Source organism: Delphinapterus leucas, chromosome 4 (assembly GCF_059928025.1).
Source record: "Delphinapterus leucas isolate spDelLeu-1000000601 "Yukka" chromosome 4, BTC_Dleu_Yukka2, whole genome shotgun sequence".
Taxonomy (NCBI): domain Eukaryota; kingdom Metazoa; phylum Chordata; class Mammalia; order Artiodactyla; family Monodontidae; genus Delphinapterus; species Delphinapterus leucas.
Genome location: NC_143132.1, coordinates 125,808,440 through 125,827,675, shown reverse-complemented (window position 1 = coordinate 125,827,675; position 19,236 = coordinate 125,808,440). Strand labels below are relative to the sequence as shown.

The 19,236-nt window shown below is 34.7% G+C and overlaps 1 long non-coding RNA gene across 1 annotated transcript in view; it reads right to left on the bottom strand.

Moving 5' to 3' along the window:
- LOC149749422 (uncharacterized) overlaps positions 1 to 19,236 on the bottom strand; it is an 89,562-nt gene that overhangs the window by 54,358 nt on the left and 15,968 nt on the right. Inside the window, exon 3 of the long non-coding RNA XR_016392922.1 lies at positions 10,637 to 10,680. This is a non-coding gene — a long non-coding RNA (uncharacterized LOC149749422). The remainder of the gene's footprint in view (positions 1 to 10,636; positions 10,681 to 19,236) is intronic.

Genomic DNA, 19,236 nt, shown 5'->3' with positions numbered 1-19,236 from the left:
AAAAAAAAAAAAGGTCCACATCAAAAAAAAAAAAATCTTAAAAGAAAAAAATAGTATCTCTAGAATGGTAGTAAAGGTGGTACCAAACGTGAATAAATACTACACCACTTGTTAAGCCCTAATGGCATTTGGTGAGGTGACACAACAAACCTGTGCCTCCAAGTCTTGGTTCATTGCCAGTATCAAGGCTGAACTTATGAATAATGAATTTTCTCTATGGTAGGAATTGCCAGAATGGCTCTTTTGCCCTCACTTTCCACAGGGCAGCTTTTGGTACCATCTTTATAAATTCCTTTCTTATTTACTTTTTAAGGCATTTCTTGGAGTCCTCTAATAAAGAGACATCCACCACCCACACACCCTGGGTTTAGTCAATACTTAGATTTATCAGGTGTTTTCTAAGTGACAATCAGCAGGAAGCTTGCCCTGAGAGAATATATAGAGAAGCAAGACACTTGTGTTTGGAGGACAGGGGAAAGATTTGTGCACAGTATGGGTTTCCCTTAGAACACAGCAGTCAGGTTTGGTAGGCAGTGAATTATCTGTGTCTGGGAGAGGCACTCCAAAGTTGCAAGAATTTCTCCCTCCTTCTAGCTTCTCATCTCCTATTGGTGTCACCCAAATGTCCAGTGGTGATGTAGTCTGTTAAGGTCAGCCTCCCAGGAGACAGAAGAAGGCAGAGAAGGGAGAACAAGGAAGTGAGGGCAGACGAAGCATAATCAGCACATCTTCAAGGCCAGCTAAACAGTGATAGACGCCACCATTTAGAAATTTCTTCTCCCGAATTTATGTTGACAGATGTTTACTTATTACCCAAAACAGAATATATCTAGTATCTTCAGTGTGTTTAGACCTAGGCCGAACAAATGCAGCCCACTGTTGCTTGCTTTGGTAAATAAATCTATGTTGGAATCCAACCACGCCTATCAACTCTACAAAAGGCAGAGCTGTATAGTTTCAAGAATGATTTTAGGCTTGCAAAGCCTAAAATATTTACTATCTGGTCTTTGACAGAAAAAGTTTGCCAATCTTTCCACTCAAATTTTCTAAAGTGTTTCCAAAGTGACTTAATGTTTATATTTTTGAAATCAGATTTCCTCTGTGAAAAGATTCAGGTTATTTTACACTAAAAAGCAAATTATAGTTAAGTCTGATAATAGCTAGGCTAGCACATGCAGCTGAAAAGTGGGAAAATAAAATGTTTGTTTTGAAAATATCCTTCTTTAAGATCACAAACATCTGGATATTCCCCCAAACATCTGGATATTCCCCCAAACATCTGGAACACCAACTGATTGACTCATTATGTTTAGCCAGGCGCATTTTGTAAACACTAGCAGTCAAAACTAAGCATTAGAGGTAAAAAATGCTAAGCATTAGAGGTAAAAAAGGTAATAATTTCATATAACACCCTTATACAAAATACTTCACATTGGCTTTCTTGTTCTTTTAAAATGCACCAAGAAGTACAAAGAAGTCTATAATTCTGTCAGAGATTTTGGAGAATTTAAAGAATATGATATTGTCTTTTTCTTTATATCTTATTCGGTTATGAAATCTCTGTAATCTCATTGTCTGAATGATAGAAGATAATATCATTATGATGTTTTTTAAAAAGGCCTCAAAACTTATAGTAAACAATGTACTTTTCAGTAACTATATAGTAGAGTATCAGCAAACTGGTGTGAGGAATTTACCATCTCTGAACAATTAAATTGAAATAAAACTTGTTCCTTGGTTGCTCAATGTCAGCTCTTTTGATGTCAGAATAGCCATTGGTTAGAGCCAAATAGATTGTCATGAAAGTGTCTGGGGCTTTGGAACCAGCCTGGGGTTTGACTGCTGGCTCGAATTCCTTTTAGGCTGTTTGGGCCAAAGTTTCTACTTAATAAAATGGGGATAATATTTTTATTGGTGATAGATATAGTGTATATGGTACCTGAAAAAAGAATAATAATAACAATAAAACAATTGCTCCCATTTATTGACTTGCTTACTATGTGCAGGCCACTAAAGTCAGTATGTCATATACTTTACATCATTTAATCCTCACAAAAGCCATAAAGGTAAGTACTGTTGTTATCTGTCCTTCAGAGATGAGTTCATTGAAATGTTAACTTCCAGTTTACAAATTCTACCCTTAGAAGAGCAGCTACCAACCATCTACTGCCTACTACATGCTGGAGACTTGGCATTTATTTTCTCTTAAGGTTTAGAGAGATTAAATAGTTTGCCAAAGTTACACAGCTAATCAGAGACAGAGCTAGGGTCAGAGCCCAAGAAGAAAACCCCTCAGGGCCATTGCCTTTAACCTTTACTGTACTACCTCAGCAAAAAGTAGCTATTATTATTATTACCATAGGTATCAGTTTAAAAAAATAAACATAAAATCAATGTACTAAAAAGATACACCTATGCATATGTTTGAAACTTGACAAATGTAATTAGGGAATCAAATAGTTTCAGGTATAACCTATTGAATTGAGAGCATCTATCTTTGTACTGAATTGCAAAGTAAATATGAGGACAACTTCTAAAAGTCAAAATAGAGCTAAGCACTAAGCACTCCACACTTGAATCCACTTTCCCAGGACAATCCTTCTAAGAAACAGAATTTGAAATTTTGAATTCCAAAGTTATGTTCACATCTGCATCAGATATCTTAAATCGTGTGTGTTGCTGAAAAGTGATAAAGCCTGCAATTATGTCATCTCAGGCTCTGAGAAAGTAAGGTGCAGTAATGTTTGTGAAAGAGCACAGTGCCATATGCAGTCCATGTAAGAAAAATCAACTTGAGTTCCTATGTTCTTGTATCCTCATTTCAGATTGTCAGCCAGAGCGATATGCAGAAAATATATAGCTTGTCTGAGTTTGCCCTTGCCGAAATAGTCTCAGACTTGTGGGATAAACAGATTAAAACTTCTATCTGAGAGAGACCTTTTCCCCTCCTGATTTTTTAGTTTTGTTTTTTTAATCCATCATTGGATTTAGGGATGGCTGCCTGCTAACATATCTGCAAGGAAATGGCATATAACCAAGAAAAGTGCAGCAAAAGTTTGGTTTTTATTACAGCATTTGGGCAAGTTTTGAAGATGTCTTCAAACAATAAAAGGTAGTGTTCCAAGAAAATCAAAAATTTTGACCACCTAACTCTCAGCAAGCCATTTTCTGCAAATTCTGCAGGAAGCATAGAAACCAGTCCACACTGTGCACTTCAGTTGGGGACAGAAAACATTACAAATGTGAACAGCCTTTTCTGTTCTGTCTTTTCATCATTCCATTCTTTCCACGCTGATAATCAAACAGTAATTGATCCTTTTTTGGGTCACCCATTCATTGGAGAGTTTCTGAACATATGGGCATGCCACCTTCTGGTGAAAGGTGTTTATCTGCCATTTACAAAGGATTGGAACTTTCACGGATCCTTTAAGAAAAAAGCAATGTCCTTGATACTTCTGCTTGCATGACAAATTATTCAACTGATTTGTTTCAATAATTTTCTTTTTCCAGAATTGAAGTCAAGTATTATTCATTATTATCATTTAATCTTAGTTTTAGCTAGTCAGTATAATGAGCAGAAAATAGCTAGAGAGAAATAAAGTCTATAGCCTGAAGGATTCCTCTCTTTCTCACACTTCCTAGGGACCTGTGGAGAATTCAAGACACAGCACCTTAATGTAGCCCCTGATTCAGAAGTCATGCTGAGAATGTACTTCATAGGTCTTAAAAACTGTCTGAATTTTGCTTTTCTTACTCCATGCTACAAGATTTGATAGCTTGAAAATAAATACTGAAGAATTTAAATTCTAAGTTCATTTGGAATATCTATAATGCACAAGAACTCACCTCATTTTTATGATTATTCTATCAATAGCTTAACAGTGCAAAATTAAGTTTATTCCTAAGGATAACAGGCTGTTTCTATGGTAGCTTTTTATAGCTGAAGATAGGAGAGATTAAATTACCACTTTAACAGTGAATTGTTGGGCTTCCCTGGTGGCGCAGTGGTTAAGAATCCACCTGCCAATGTAGGGGACACGGGTTTGAGCCCTGGTCTGGGAAGATCCCACATGCCGCGGAGCAACTAAGCCCGTGCACCACAGCTACTGAGCCTGTGCTCTAGAGCCCGCGAGCCACAACTACTGAAGCCTGCGTGCCTAGAGCCTGTGCTCTGCAACAAGAGAAGCCACCACAATGAGAAGCCCACTCACCGCGACGAAGAATAGCCCCCGCTTACCGCAATTAGAGCAAAGCCTGTGCACAGCAACGAAGACCCAATGCAGCCAAAAATAAATAAAATAAATTTTTAAAAAAAACAGTGAATTGTTTTAAATATTTTAATAACATGCTGATTTTTACAAGAGAAGCTTAACTGTTCCCTCATCAATAGATAGGGTTGCAACATAAAATACAGGATGCCAGTTAAACTTCAATTTCAGGCAAATAATAAATATATATTTTTAGTATAAGTATGCCCCCCCTACAATATTTGGGACATGGATTACTGAAAAAAGTTCCTTGTTCCTCTAAATTTCAAGTTTAAATGGGAATTCGGTATTTTCATTTGCTAAATCTGGCTTTGAATGGTTTTCAAGAGTTCAGCTGGCTATCAACACCCTTTACATTCACCCGTTCATTCATTCACTCACTCATTAATTCATTTAACAAGTATTTGAATACTTCCTATACTATTGTCAGCATGGGGAATAGTTTTGCAAAAATCCCCTACCTTATAGATCAGTGGTTCTCATTCTTAGTTGTCCATTGTAATCAGCTGGGGAACCTTTAAAAACATGTTAATAGAGCCCTGGATACAACCCTCAAAAATTCTGAATTACTTGTTCTGGGGTCCATCCTGGTCATTAGACTTGTATAACCTCCCCAGGTGATTCTAATGTATGGCCAAGGTTGAGAACCACTGCTGTAGATGGAGACAAATTGGTTTTAGTCTTTATTTTTGCAATACCGGCACCTGCCACCAGGTGTGTCCATTAATGCTTGATTCACTCAGCATATCAACTCTCTTCATAGAAGCAAACTGCATACAATTTTAACTAATTGAGATTTTTCCAAAGCAATGTAACTTTTTTAAGCAAGCACTATACATTTTTAAATTAAACTATTTTGCCTCAATTTTAAAACTATGAGTATTTAAATAAATGCATTTATATATTCATTCAAAAATAGTTATTTCTGTCTAAGCATTGGGCATTGTACCAGGCACTGGGGATGAAGCCATCAAAAAGACAAAGCTACTCTTCTTACAGGAGGGACAGACAATTAATATGGAAACAAAAAATAAATACTTCCTCTGAAGAAAAAGAAGCAAGGAATACAAAAAAAAAAAATTAAGTAGTGGAGAAGGGTAGCATTGTACAATAAAGCAATCAGGAAAAGCTTCTCAGGGGTACATTTGATCAGACACCTGAATGAGGTGAAGGACTGAATCGGCAAAAATATCCAGTGAAAGGTAAAAGAAATAGCAGGTAGGAAGGTCCTGAAGCCAGAGAAAGCTTGGTGTATTTGTAGGAAGAGTTGGAAGGATAGTGTGGCTGAAGCAATGGTATGGGGAGAGTGATATCAAATGAGGCTAGACAAGGGTATGTAGGCCCTTAGGCCAAGGTAAAGACATTGGGCCATATTCTGGGCTATGGGGCGACATATACGGTCTAATTTACAATGTAAAAATATCACCCTGGCTTCCATGTAGAGACTGGATGCTAGGGTAATAGTCTGGCAGGAGCAGGCAGACATTTAGGAGACTACTGCTGTGGTTTGAATAAAAGATAATGGCGACTTGGACTAGGGTGGCAGGGGTAGTGGTTTCAAGAAGTGGTCGGACTCAGGATATACTCTGAAAATAAACCAACAGTTCTTGCAGATAGGTTGGATGTAAGGTGTGAAGGAAAGAGGAAATAAGACTGTCTGAGATTTTAGCCATCTACAAAGATGGGGCTTAAAAGGCTGACACAAGAGTTCTGTTAGGGCCAGGTTAAACTTGAGGTGCCTAATGCTCATCCCAGTGGATAGGTCATAATGGCAGATATGTGTGTATGGGGCTCAGAGAAGCAATCAAGGCTGCAGATATAAATTAGATCATCACCAGTACATGGAAGTGTACCATTTTTCTCAAGTTTAACACATTGTACTGTTTTTAAACAAAGTGGTGCAGTAATTTCCTTTTAAAGTGAAATACTTTCTCTAGGAGTTATACCCATGACCTTCTCAACTATACCGGCACCTAATGACTTATAATCCTTTACTACAGAAAATGTATATAAAAGGAAACATTGCCCCCACAACTTTTTAAATGTCCCTGGGATGAACACAAGAAGTAATTGTGAAAATTATATTGGATGATGCATGAGGCCTTTTTAGACTATAACTAAAAAAACCTCTCATGACTAAGAAATGATAATTTTCAGCTGTAACTGCTTTTTTCTTGAAATTGTTTTATCACACATTTTAATATTCAAACAATCCAGTGGTATTTTTAAAATAGTAAGTAAATTATAAATAAAAATTAGATTTTTATACCATTATATCTTTTAGAATGGGGTTCATACAAGTAGCATAATTTTTGATAGATTAAAAGGAGAATTTTAATATACCAACTAATCTTTATTATAATATTCACTAGAGAATATTCAGTTTGTAATGTTGTTGGAAAACTGAGTTTAGTAGAAAAAAAAGGATTTTGAGTTTCCTATTTGCCACTAAACTAGTTATATGACTGAACACAAATTGTTTAGCTGCCTGGAAACTTAGTTTTCTTATTTGAAAAAAAGGCTACTTCTAAATCTACTTCTAAGGGCTTTTGATTAGGTGAAATAGTGTATGTAAAAATATTTCATAAATAATAAAATTATACATGAAAGAAACTGTAAATAAATCATGGACTACTGTCCACATTCTTTTCTATTAATAAATATCACACATCTAGTACTTAAGAACTCAAGGCAGATGGCAATGACGATAACGTTGCTGTGAAAAATTAGTCACAAAGTGTTTTAAACTCAAAAATATAAGTCTAAAAATCTTACCTCTTTTTTTTAACTTCTCTCGTGTTATTAGTTTATTTCTTTTTCTTGAGTTGTTAAGGTGACTGAGTTTATCTTTTTTTTTCCTCTCTATCGTTGATAAGGATAAATGAGGAATTTGAGATGGTAAGATTAAGGAGTCAACACCGACAGATGGAGAAAGGAGAGAACTATGAAGAATTCAGATAAGACACAAATAAACTTCAACTCAGCTCTCTTTCAAAATTTAAAATTAATAGTATAAGCAATATATAATTATGTGTTTACATCAGTGATTAAAATACTGCTAAAAGCTTTTTTAAGAGAGTTAATTTTAATTAATCATCAAAACACTATTATTGGTCAACTTAGTATGGAAACAGTTGTATTAAACAGCAATAGGATTCATTCCCATTTCTACCTCTGATGCCTGGCCCTGTGAATACTGGCTATGGAAGAAACAATACCATATATTGGATGCTGATTCAGATGTAAATAGCCTCCTGAAGAATATAAGAGTGGCACCACTTACTACTACTCCTAGTGATCCACTAGCAAAATTTTTGCTCCCTATACCTGCAACCTTACACTCTGATCTACAGGTCTGAGTTTCAAAGGGAGGAATGCTTCCAACAGGAGACACAGGTAGAACACTATGTGAAGACAGAGAACTGGAGTAACACATCTCCAAGCCAAAGAAGGCTAAAAATTGCTGTAAACTACCAGAAGCGAGGAAGAGGCAGGGGAGGATCCCCCTGTATGTTTCAGAGAGAGCATAGCCCTGCAGACACCTTGATTTTGGGCTTCTAGCCTCTAGATCTGTGACACAATAGATTTTTGGGTAATTTTTTTAAGCCACCTAGTTTGTGGTACTTTATTATGGCAGCCTTAGAAAAGTCAGACAGCCACTGTTTTAATAAATCTTCTAGATTTAACAGGGCACAGAACTTGTTTAGAAAGATTTACTATTTTCTAGGAACTATTAGCTAAGGGGCTGTGTCTCCTGTCTTTCATAAGCAGTTAAGAAGGAACAAGAAGGTAAATCGAATCAGGTAGTACAACCTTTAAGTAAAAAAAAATGTTCATGCTCTCCACAATAAAGCACATTTTATTTTTCTCACTTTAAGACAACATTAGAAGATTCTAGATATGTAACAATATTGGCAAGTAGACTTGGAGAACATGAGCCAGTTTTATAAGTACTTAACAGAGGATGATTTAACGTCCAAGGATGTACTTTTAAACTTTATGTAAGCCAAGGGTCTACAAGACAGGAGAGGTCATTTATGTTGTCTCAACTCCTAGAGCAATATTTGATTTGGGCCAAAGAAGTACAGACACTCCAGAAAGATGGGAAAAGGGAAACGGGAAATTTTAAATAATATCAGAAGGAAACTTTTAAAGGAGTATAACATCCATCATTTTGTCAACAGTGATCTGGTTAAGGCTGAGATTTTAGAGCAGTTCAATTGGACTTTGAAATCTAAAATGTGGTGTTATTTTACTGCTCAAAACACATTTTAATACGTTGATATAATTCAGTACTTTATCACTAGTTAACAACCACCAGAAAATCTGAAAAAAAATCTATAAATATCATAGTCAGAAATTCTTTAGAACTTTAAGAGAAAAAACAGAAAATTCCATTTTGTGAGAAAGAAAATCATGGCATCTGAGTTAAAGGAGAGATTCGAAAAGTGGTTCCAGAAGATAGTAACAAGAAAGATATATTCAGTAACAAAAGTGGTAACCAGAAGCTAGCAACAACTTTTTAGTTAAAAGATCATGAAAAGGCTGCTGGAAGAACCAAAAATCATAACCATATGTCAAGAGTAAGTACACAACATAAAAAAAGAAATTATTTAGACAAAGGGACATGCTAGGAATTAGATCATTCTCATCAAATGGTTGGACTGACTTGAAAATATTAATAGCTGGACAAAGCTTTGATGATTTAGAACCTTTACATGGTGGAAAGTAGGTGAATAAAAATGGTTTTTATACATATGGTTACCAAAGGGGAAAGGCGGGGGAGGGATGAATTGGGTACTTGGCATTAAGAGATGCACACTACTATATATAAAACTGATAAACAACAATGGCCTACTGTATAGCACAGGGAACTATATTCAATGTTTTGTAATAACCTATCATGGAAAAGAATCTGTATATTATACATGTATAACTGTATAACTGAATCACTTTGCTGTACACCTGAAGCACTGTAAATCAGCTATAGTTCCATGAAAAACAATGGTTTTTGTATTGCACTACCCAGCAATATTTCAACATTACCTTTCCCTTGAAGCTTAAGGATATCTGATAGTTGGGATTTGAGCAGATCAAGGCCCCAGAACTAGGAAGTCACCCCCAGAGATGCTATCTTCTGGTGTGGAGGACCATATTTTCTAGAGGAATAAGTATAAACTATCATCTTTATATATTTATATTTAGAAAAGAGTAAATTTGTTCAAGCCACCTACTATGACCCTCTCAGAATTTTATGCCGGATCTTTTGCTTTTAGCTGGCTAAGACAAAAAGTGAGAAGGCTGCATGAAACATTTTGCTGTCAACCCTGGAAGTGGATGTATCCCATCTACCACACTACTTTGTCTAGAATCCAGTCACAAGGCCATATTCATATTGCAGTTTGGGCCGGGAAAGGCAGTATTCCTATGTGGAAGGAGAAGTGGGATTGATAAACACCTAGCAATTTCTGCAAAAAGAACTGATACATGCACAAATATCCCCTATTTTCATTTTGTTGGCATTTGCAGGTATGTCTGTGACCAACTATTAATTTTCAGCCTTTCTGGATTAGATTGGTTTTAGATGAATCTCTTGAATCTACAGTTTATACTTGGGTTTAGGTCTATGATTTGACCTAAGAGATTCCTCTTTCACTAGGTGAGTTTTTTTATTTAAATTTATTGATCTGATAGCTATGTTTGTTCTTAGTTTTGTCAGATTGTTTTGTTTTCTTCTTTTAACTTGTTAATGTTTACTATAAGGTTATCTTTTTTCTTTGGTTTAGTTTTAAGCTTATTTTCTTCCTAAAATTTCAACGGTTTTCTTTTTAAAATTAATATAATCTATCCTCTGATTTTTTAGGCTTGAAAACTCTGTTTGTTGGCTTTAAACATGTATAATAATTTGGTTTTGTATTAAATTCTTCTGATGTTCTTTCTTTTCCTGAGGAAAATGTAAATAATGTTGTATCATCTTCTAGCACTGATTGTAACTGGGATGAATTTCTATATAATTTTCTCTTTATTTTTGGAATAAGGTAAATGTTTAGGCTATTTATTTCTGTTGCTTCAAATCCTTGCCAACTCTTGTTATTTCTAGTTATTTTAATCTTAGCCATGTGAAACGATGTGTAGTAATAACTCATTTGCATTTCAGTTTGTATTTTTCTGACAACTATTGATAGTGAGCATTCTTTCATGTGTTTGTTGACTACCTATATCTTTACATATTTATGTAATACATATAGTTTTATATAAAATATAATAATATAAATATATATTATGTGTATTATACATGTATAATTCTACACACACATATATATGTACAAAATTTGATAGATATAACATTTTCTCCCAATATGGCTTACCTTTTCATTTTCTTAATCATGTGTTTTAAAGAGCAGAGGTTATCCTGAAAAAGAAGAATAAAGTGGGAGGCATCACTTCCTGATTTCAAGCTATGTTATAAAGCTAAAGTAAGTAAAACAGTATGATACTAGCATAAAAACAGACACATTGACCAAGGGAACAGAATCGAAAGCCTAGAAACATAATAAATCCACATGTATATGGTCAACAAATATTTGACAAGGGAGCCAAGAATACTCAATGGAGATGACAGTCTCTTCAATAAATATCACAGGGAAAATTGAATATTTTTAAGAATGAAATTATACCCCTATCTTATATCTTTCACAAAAATTAACTCAAAATGGATGAAAGACTTCAAAATGAGACCAGAAGCCATAAAACTTCTAGAAGAAAACATAAGAAAAAAACTCCTTGACATATGTCTTGGCAATAATTTTTTGGATATGACATCTAAAGCACAAGCAACAAAATCAAAGATAAACAAGTGGGGCTACATCACTAAAAAGCTTCTGTACAGCAAAAGAAATGATCAACAAAGTAAAAGGACAACTTACAGAATGGGGAAAAGTATTTGCAAACTGTATATTTGATAAGGGGCTAATATCCAAAATATATAAAGAACTCATACAACTCAATAGTAAAAAAAGCAAATAATCCAATTAAAAATGGGCAAAAGACCTGAATAGACATTTTCCCAAAGAAGATATACAAATGGCCAACAGGTACATGGAAAGGTGCTCCACATCACTAATCATCAGGGAAATGCAAATCAAAACCACAATGAGATAGCACGTCATGTCTGTTAGAATGGCTATCATCAAAAAGATAAAAGATAAATGCTGGTGAGGATGTAGAGAAAAGGGAACCCCTGCACACTATTGGAGGAACTGTAAATTGGTATAGCCACTATGGAAAGCAGTATAGAGTTTTCTAAAAATATTAAAAATAGAGCTATCATATGATCTAGCGATTCCACTTCTGGAAATATATCTGAAGGAAATGAAAATGCTAATTCTAAAAGATACATGCACCCCAATGTTCATAGCAACATTATTTACAATAGTTAAGGCATGAAAACAACCGAAGTGTCCACTGACAGATGAATGGATAAAGAAGTTATGATATATATATACACACATATATATATGTATATGATAGAATATTATTCAGCCATAAAAAGAAGGAAATCCTGCCATTTGTGACAACATGGATGGACTTTGAAGCATTTATGTTAAGTGAAATAAGTCAGACAGACAGGGAAAGACAAATACTATATGATCTCGCTTATATGTGGAACCAAAAACAAAAACAAAAAACAAATTCATAGTAAAAGAGATCAGATTTGTGGTTACAAGAGGTGGGGCTGTGAGGGTAACTGGATAAACAAGTAATAGGGATGTAATATACAACATGATGACTATAGTTAATACTGCTCTGTGGCACATTTGAAAGTTGTTGAGAGTAAATCCTAAGAATTCTCATCACACACACACACACACACATACACACACACAATTTTTTTTTGTATCTATATGAGATGATGGATGTTAACTAAATTCATTGCAGTAATCATTTCACAAACATATAAGTCAAGTCATTATGCTGTACACCTTAAACTTATGCAGTGCTGTATGTCAATTATATATCAATAAAACTGGAAAAATATAACAAAGATACTACTACAAAATCTAAAAATAACTCATTTATTAAAACCACTCCAAAAGGAACCAAGACTGTGACTGTGTCATAACAAAACACATAGTAATACAGGTTTACACCTAGAAAATGGATAATAAAACAACCCTGGGTGGGAAGCACAGGAGAAAAGAAGAGGGGCAGTTATCACCATGAGATCTTTTGGCACCTCTACATGTCCTTCAAGGAAGAAAAAACATCAAGCAAGGAAAAACAAGTAAGGATAAACGGTGAGCATTGTAAACCAACAGCTAATAATTAAGAAGAAACTGGAAAAGAGAAAAGGAGTAGGAAAGTCAGAATCATAGAATAAATGTTAAAAAAAGAATATTAGTAGATTTCAAACTAGTCTTAAAACATATAGCTGCTCTCACATTCTACCCTGGGATGAAGTGTGGTCTTACCCTGCCAAATAGTTTTAAAAGCTGCAGTAATTTCCTGGTATGAAGAATTACTTCAGGATGTTAACAGAGTCAGGATGCTCTCCCCGTTAGTACGTGCAATTTATATTCAGACAATTAGATCTCAGAATCCACATGCCCACTCTCTCAATAACCTTTGTAACCAGTTCTCCAGTTACTTTAGTTCCTTACCTCATAAAATATATTTTATATATTTTATTAAATAATTTGTTAAACTATAAAATTTACAATAAAAGCATTTTAAAAAAAGTTTTCAACTTTGATAAAATAAATTTAGCCTTTTTTTTTGGCCGCACCTTGCATCTTGTGGGATTTTAGTTCCCCAACCAGGGATTGAACCTGGGGCCACAGCAGTGAAAGCACCAAGTACTAACCACTGGACCACCAGGGAATTCCCCAAATTTATCATTGTTTTTGATTTCATGATGAGAACTTTTGGTGTTTTATCTCAAAAACTTTTTTCTACTCCAGTTATGTGAAGATTTTCTCCTAAGTTTACTTCCAGAAGTTCTATGATGTCTTAGCTTTTATGTTTAGATCAATGACCCATTTCAAATTAAGTATCTGTAGTTTCTGAAAATTAAATCAATCTTGCATTTCTAGAATAAGTTCCACTTAGTTATGATGTATTATTTTTATATATTGCTGAATTTATAATATTTTGATAAGAATTTTTGAATCTATGTTCCTAAGGGATATTGGTCTGTAGTTCTGTTTACTTACAATGTCTCTGTCTGGTTTTAGGGTATTAGGATAATGTTGGCATCATAAAATGAATTGGATATTGGTAACAGTTTCACTACCACTATTTTCTGAAGGAGTCTGTATAAGATTAGTGATGTTTTCCTTTTAATATTTGTTTTAATCTACCATTCCAACCGTGTGGGACTGCTGTTTCCTTTGTAAAAGGGAAGTTTTAAAATAATCAATTTCAATTTTTTAAATAGGAGACTTAACATGTTTTTTCCCCCCATGCCAGTTTTAATTTGGCCTTTCAGGAGTATTCTGTTTTATCTAAGTAGTCATAGTTTTTAACAAAATATATCTTTACTATTCTTTTAATGTATGTAGGCTCCATAGCGTTTTCTCCTCTTTCATTCCTGTCTTTGGTAATTTTTGTCTTTTTTCATTTTTTCCCGGTCAGTCTAGCAAGAGGTTTATCAATTTTATTGATCCTTTCAAAGAAGTAGCTCTTTGTTCAATTGATTTTCTCTATCGTTTATTTTCCACTTAATTTATTATTCTATTCCTTATTTCATTCCTCCTACTTACAGTGGGTTTAATTTTTTGTTTGTTTTACTTTTTAAAACAGAAGCTTAGATCATTGGTTTTTAAATGTTTCCTCTTTTCTAATATCAGCACTTAAAGCTATAAATTTCCCTGTAAGTTACTGTAGTTGCACCCTACAAATTTTGATGTGTCATTTTCATTATAGTTCAAAAATAATATCATTTCGTTCAGTTCAACATTTTTTCTAATTTACCATGTTATTTATTCATTGACCAATGGGGTATGTAGAACTGTGTAATTTAATTCTATAATATTTAGATATTTATTTCAAGATAAATGTTGTCATTGTTTTCTAAATTAATTTCATGTGGTCACAGAATACATGCTGTATGACTTTGATTATTTTACATTTAGTGGAACTTCTTTCATGGCTCAACATACGATCTATCTTGATGAATATTTCCTGCCCATTCAAAAATAAGATGTATTCTGTGTTGGGTGTAGTTTTCTATAATTTCAGTTAGGACAATCAGGGTGCTATTGTTATTCATGTTTTCTATAATCTTAGAGAAATTTTCTGGCAACTTATTTTATGAATTACTAAACTGTGTTGAAATCTTCAACAACATTTATGGATTAATTTATTTTTCCTTTCAGTTCTCTTAGTTTTTGCTTCTTGCATTTTGAAGCTCATTATTAGGCACACACACATTTAGAATTATGTCCTCTTGATTAAACTATCCTTTAATTATTATGAGATGACATTCTTCACTTTGGTAATATTGTTTGACCTGAAATTGATTTTGTCCTATATTAATATAGCCACTTTATCTTTTTTATGACTAAAGACCTATAATTGTCTTTATATTTAAAGTGATTATTGTGGACACCATATAGTTTGGCCTTGCCTTTTTATCCAGTCTGAAAATCTCTACCTTTTAATTGGACTGTAAGAATATTTGTGTAGATCCAAATTTCCATCTAAATTTTTATTTAGCCAAAAATAACTTCTTTATTTTTGTAGTGCTTGTAGTGCTGGACTGTTAATGATATATTTTCTTAGCTTTGTCTGAAAATGTCTTTATTTTTGCCTTTATTTTTGAAGGATATTTTAACTAGATATGGAATCTGATCAATAGTTTTCATTTTCTTTCATTATTTTGAAGATGTTTTTCCATTGCCCTCCAGCTGATATTGTTTCTAATGAGAAGTCAATTTTAACTCTTATTAATTCCAAAGCATGAAAAATGCCCCCCCTTTTTTAATCTTTGGTTCACTAAAATTTTTCTCTTTATCACTGATTTTCAACAATTCGATTTTATGTCCCTTGGTATGGTTTCTTGTGTTTGCTCTACTTGGGGCTTATTGAGCTTCATGGGATTGTGAGTTTATAATTTTCTTAAAATTTGAAAAAATATTTGACTGTCATTTCATCAAAAAAATTTCTGCTCCCCTCATTTGGAACACCATTTGTACTTAAGTTGGATCACTTGATATAGTCCCATAGCTCACAGAGTGAATATGTTCATTTATATTCAGCCCTTTTGCTCTCTGTGTTTTATTTTAAACAATTGTTAATTGCTACATCTTTAAGTTCATTGATTCTTTATTTTACACTGGACGATCTGCCATTAAGCCCATTTATTGTTTCCTGTGTTTTTTTTTTTTTTTTCCTTTCATATTGGATATATTTTTCAGGTCTCAAAGTTCATTTTAGTTCTCTTTTCATAACTTTCTTTCCTCATTATAATTGCTTAAAAATATTTCTAATTGCTATTTTAAAGAATGTGTCTGCTAATATTATTTTATTTATGGGTTTGTTTCTATTAACTAATTGCATTCCTAGTTATTAGTTGCTTTTTCCTGCATGTCTAGTAATTTTTGATTCAATGCTGAATATGATAATTTTCATGTTGTTGAGTCTGGATTTTTAGTTTTCCTCTAAAGAATGCTGACTTTTTTTGTGTAACACAATTATTCATCCATTTGAGGTTGTTTAAAAAGTTTTGTTTGTGAGGTGCTAGACTAGCCTTAATGTGGATGTAATTTAGCCTTGTTACTAAGGTAGTACCCTTTTGGGGTCTCTGCTGAATGCCTGGACTGTTCACTAATGTTACTACACTTTGGCTGGTCTGAACTCAAATATATCCCAGGTCTGTCTATGCTCTACCTTCCTGCTTTTCATTCTGGAAAGTGCCTCCAGTTAGAAAGGGAGAATGATTGCTGGACTCACTTAAGTGCTTTCCCTTCTCTTTAGGACCACAGCCTTGTGCTGCCTGTTTTCTGAAGTCTGAAAACAGTTGTTTCCTATACTTTGTCCAGTTTTTTAGTTGTATGCCAGTCTAGTACTTTTTACTTACTTTCTTTTTTGTCTTTTTATTGTAAAATAAAATAAAATTACAGAAAAAAAACCACAAAAGAAAATGAATCTTAGTGAATTATTATAAGGTTAAATACCTATGGTCTGAATTTTTGTGTCCCCCCAAAATTCATATGTTAAAATCCTAATCACCAAAGGTGATGGTATTAGTAGGCGGGCCTTTGGGAGGTGCTTAAGTCATGAGGGTAGAACCCTCACAAATGGGACTGTGCCTTATAAAAGAGGCAAAAGAGAGCTCCCTAGCCCTTTCTGCCTACTGAGAATACAAGAAAAATTCTGTGACCTGGAGGAAGGCCCTCATCCAGCCATGCCAGTGCTGTGATCATGGACTTCTGGCCTCTAATACAGTGAGAAATAAACTTCTGTTGTTTATAAGCTATCCAGTTGTGGTATTTTGTTATAGCAGCCCAAATAGTCTAAGACTATACCTTTGTAACTACTGCTCTGGCCAAGAAACAGAAATTGACTAGCCATCCTAGAAGCTTCTCTGTGTGCTCTTTCCCTCTCACAGCCCCCTCCCACCCATATCTAGTTTCCCAACTTTTAAAATACTGATTTCCTTGGAGTTTTTATGGTTTTCGATCACTGAAGTGGGCACCCCTAGACCCTTACCCATTTTTGTTAACTTGAATTGTCTTATAAGTCTCTTTTTATATACAGGTGTTCCCTTCATTCCTTTCTATTTTTTACTATTTATCTGTTGAAGAACTGGGCTGTTTGTCCTGTCCAGTTTCTCACAGTATGAATTTTGCTGATTATGTATTCATGGTGTAATTCAAATATTCTATTTTTTCTATTTCTTGCAAACTGTCTTCGGGATCCAGAAGCTTGATAAAAATACCTTTTTATCCCTTTGGTAAGACTATAATTTTCATCTGAAGGCACTTAATAGATTGTTTTCACTCAGTTTTGATGTGTGCAGCCATTTGTGTTCAATGCCTAGATTCATTAATTCATTGGTGTTTGTGAAATAGTGATAGTCTAATGTTTTTATTAGCTGAAATAAGTTTATAAGAAGACACAAACTTATTTACTATTTACCAAGTGGTATGGTTCACTTAGGTAGGGTGACATGAATGCTTGCTGTTTTCCTTTCATTTGTTTTTAAGATAATGATTTGCAACTATAATAATTCCTATGGCTGCTGTAACAAATTACCACAAACTTGATGATTTAAAACAACACATATTTGTTCCCTTACAATGTTGGAGGCCAGAAGTCTGAAATGAGTATTATGGGGCTAAGATCAAGGTTTCAGTGGGGCCACACTCACTTCAAAGACTCTAGGTGAGGGCTTCCCTGGTGGCGCAGTGGTTGAGAGTCTGCCTGCCAGTGCAGGGGACACGGGTTCGTGCCCCGGCCTGGGAAGATCCCACATGCCGCAGAGCGGCTGGGTCCGTGAGCCATGGCCACTGAGCCTGCGCGTCCGGAGCCTGTGCTCCTCAACGGGAGAGGCCACAGCAGTGAGGGGCCTGCGTACCGCAAAAAAAAAAAAAAAAAAAAAAAAAAAAGACTCTAGGTGAGAATCCCATGTCCAGGTGCTTCCTCCATCTTCTCTCTTTGACAATGTTTCCATCATATGGCCTTCTTATTTTCTGTCTGTAGTCAAATCTCTGTCTCCCTCATAAGAATACTTGTGATTTAAGACCCACCTGGATAATTGAGGATAATCTCCCCATCTAACTATTCTTTTTTTTTTAAATATTTATTTGTTTATTTGGTTGTGCTGGGTCTTTAGATGAGGAAGGCAGGCTCCTTAGTTGTGGCTCAAGGGCTCCTTAGTTGCGGCATGCATGTGGGATCTAGTTCCCTGACCAGGAATCGAACCCAGGCCCCCTGGATTGGGAGCGTGGAGCCTTAACCACTGTGCCACCAGGGAAGTCCCACCATCTAACTATTCTTAATCACATCTGCAAAGACCCTTTTTCCACATACAGTAAAAATTGTATATCTCTGGAGGCCTACCACAGTGACCAATGCAATCTTTAAAAAATAGTATTTAATATTATTATGAACTCACAAGTTTAAACATATCTGATTGGCTTCAATCTATTGCAATTTTTATACAAACTTTGGCCAATTAGAGCCTCAATTTGACTTCTGAATCCTTGTGACATGACCCTTGTAATTTCGGATTGTTTTTCTGCTATATAATACTTCAAGATGTTCTAGCATATTTTCTGCTGTAGACCTGGAATCAATCCTATCTTGAAGAAGCCTTTATGGTTTCCTTCAAAAGAAAATGATATGTCAAAAGAACAGTCTGGAAGCTAGGGTTGCTATAAAAAATTACTGGTTGGTGATTTTTTTTTTTTTTAGGATTTTTCAAATTCAGGACTACAGGGTTTTTAATTAACCTTTTTTATTTTACATCTTTCTTTTCACACTGAGAATCCTCATTCTCAAGGTCACAAGTAATGATAGATTTAGAATATATCACAATTGCTCATTTGTTTTATCCTTATTTTTTATACCATATTTAAGTATCTTAAATATGTTGCTCCATTTCTTCCTGCATAAAGCATTGCTGTTAAAAAATCTGATAATTTTGATGCCCTTCTGAAATATGTACTCTTTTCCCTAGATTCCCAATGATTTTTTTTTCTTTTCCTTTAAAGTCCAATACCTTTACTAGAATATTTCTTGGTCTTAGTTCTTCTGGATATTCTCATGTAAAAGTGTGCTCTTTTAATGTATATTTCACAGTAATATTTTTCAGCAAGTTTTTTTGTTTTTTTTTTTTTTTGCTGTATGCGGGCCTCTCACTGTTGTGGCCTCTCCCATTGTGGAGCACAGGCTCCGGACGCGCAGGCTCAGCGGCCATGGCTCACGGGTCCAGCCGCTCCGCGGCATGTGGGATCTTCCCGGA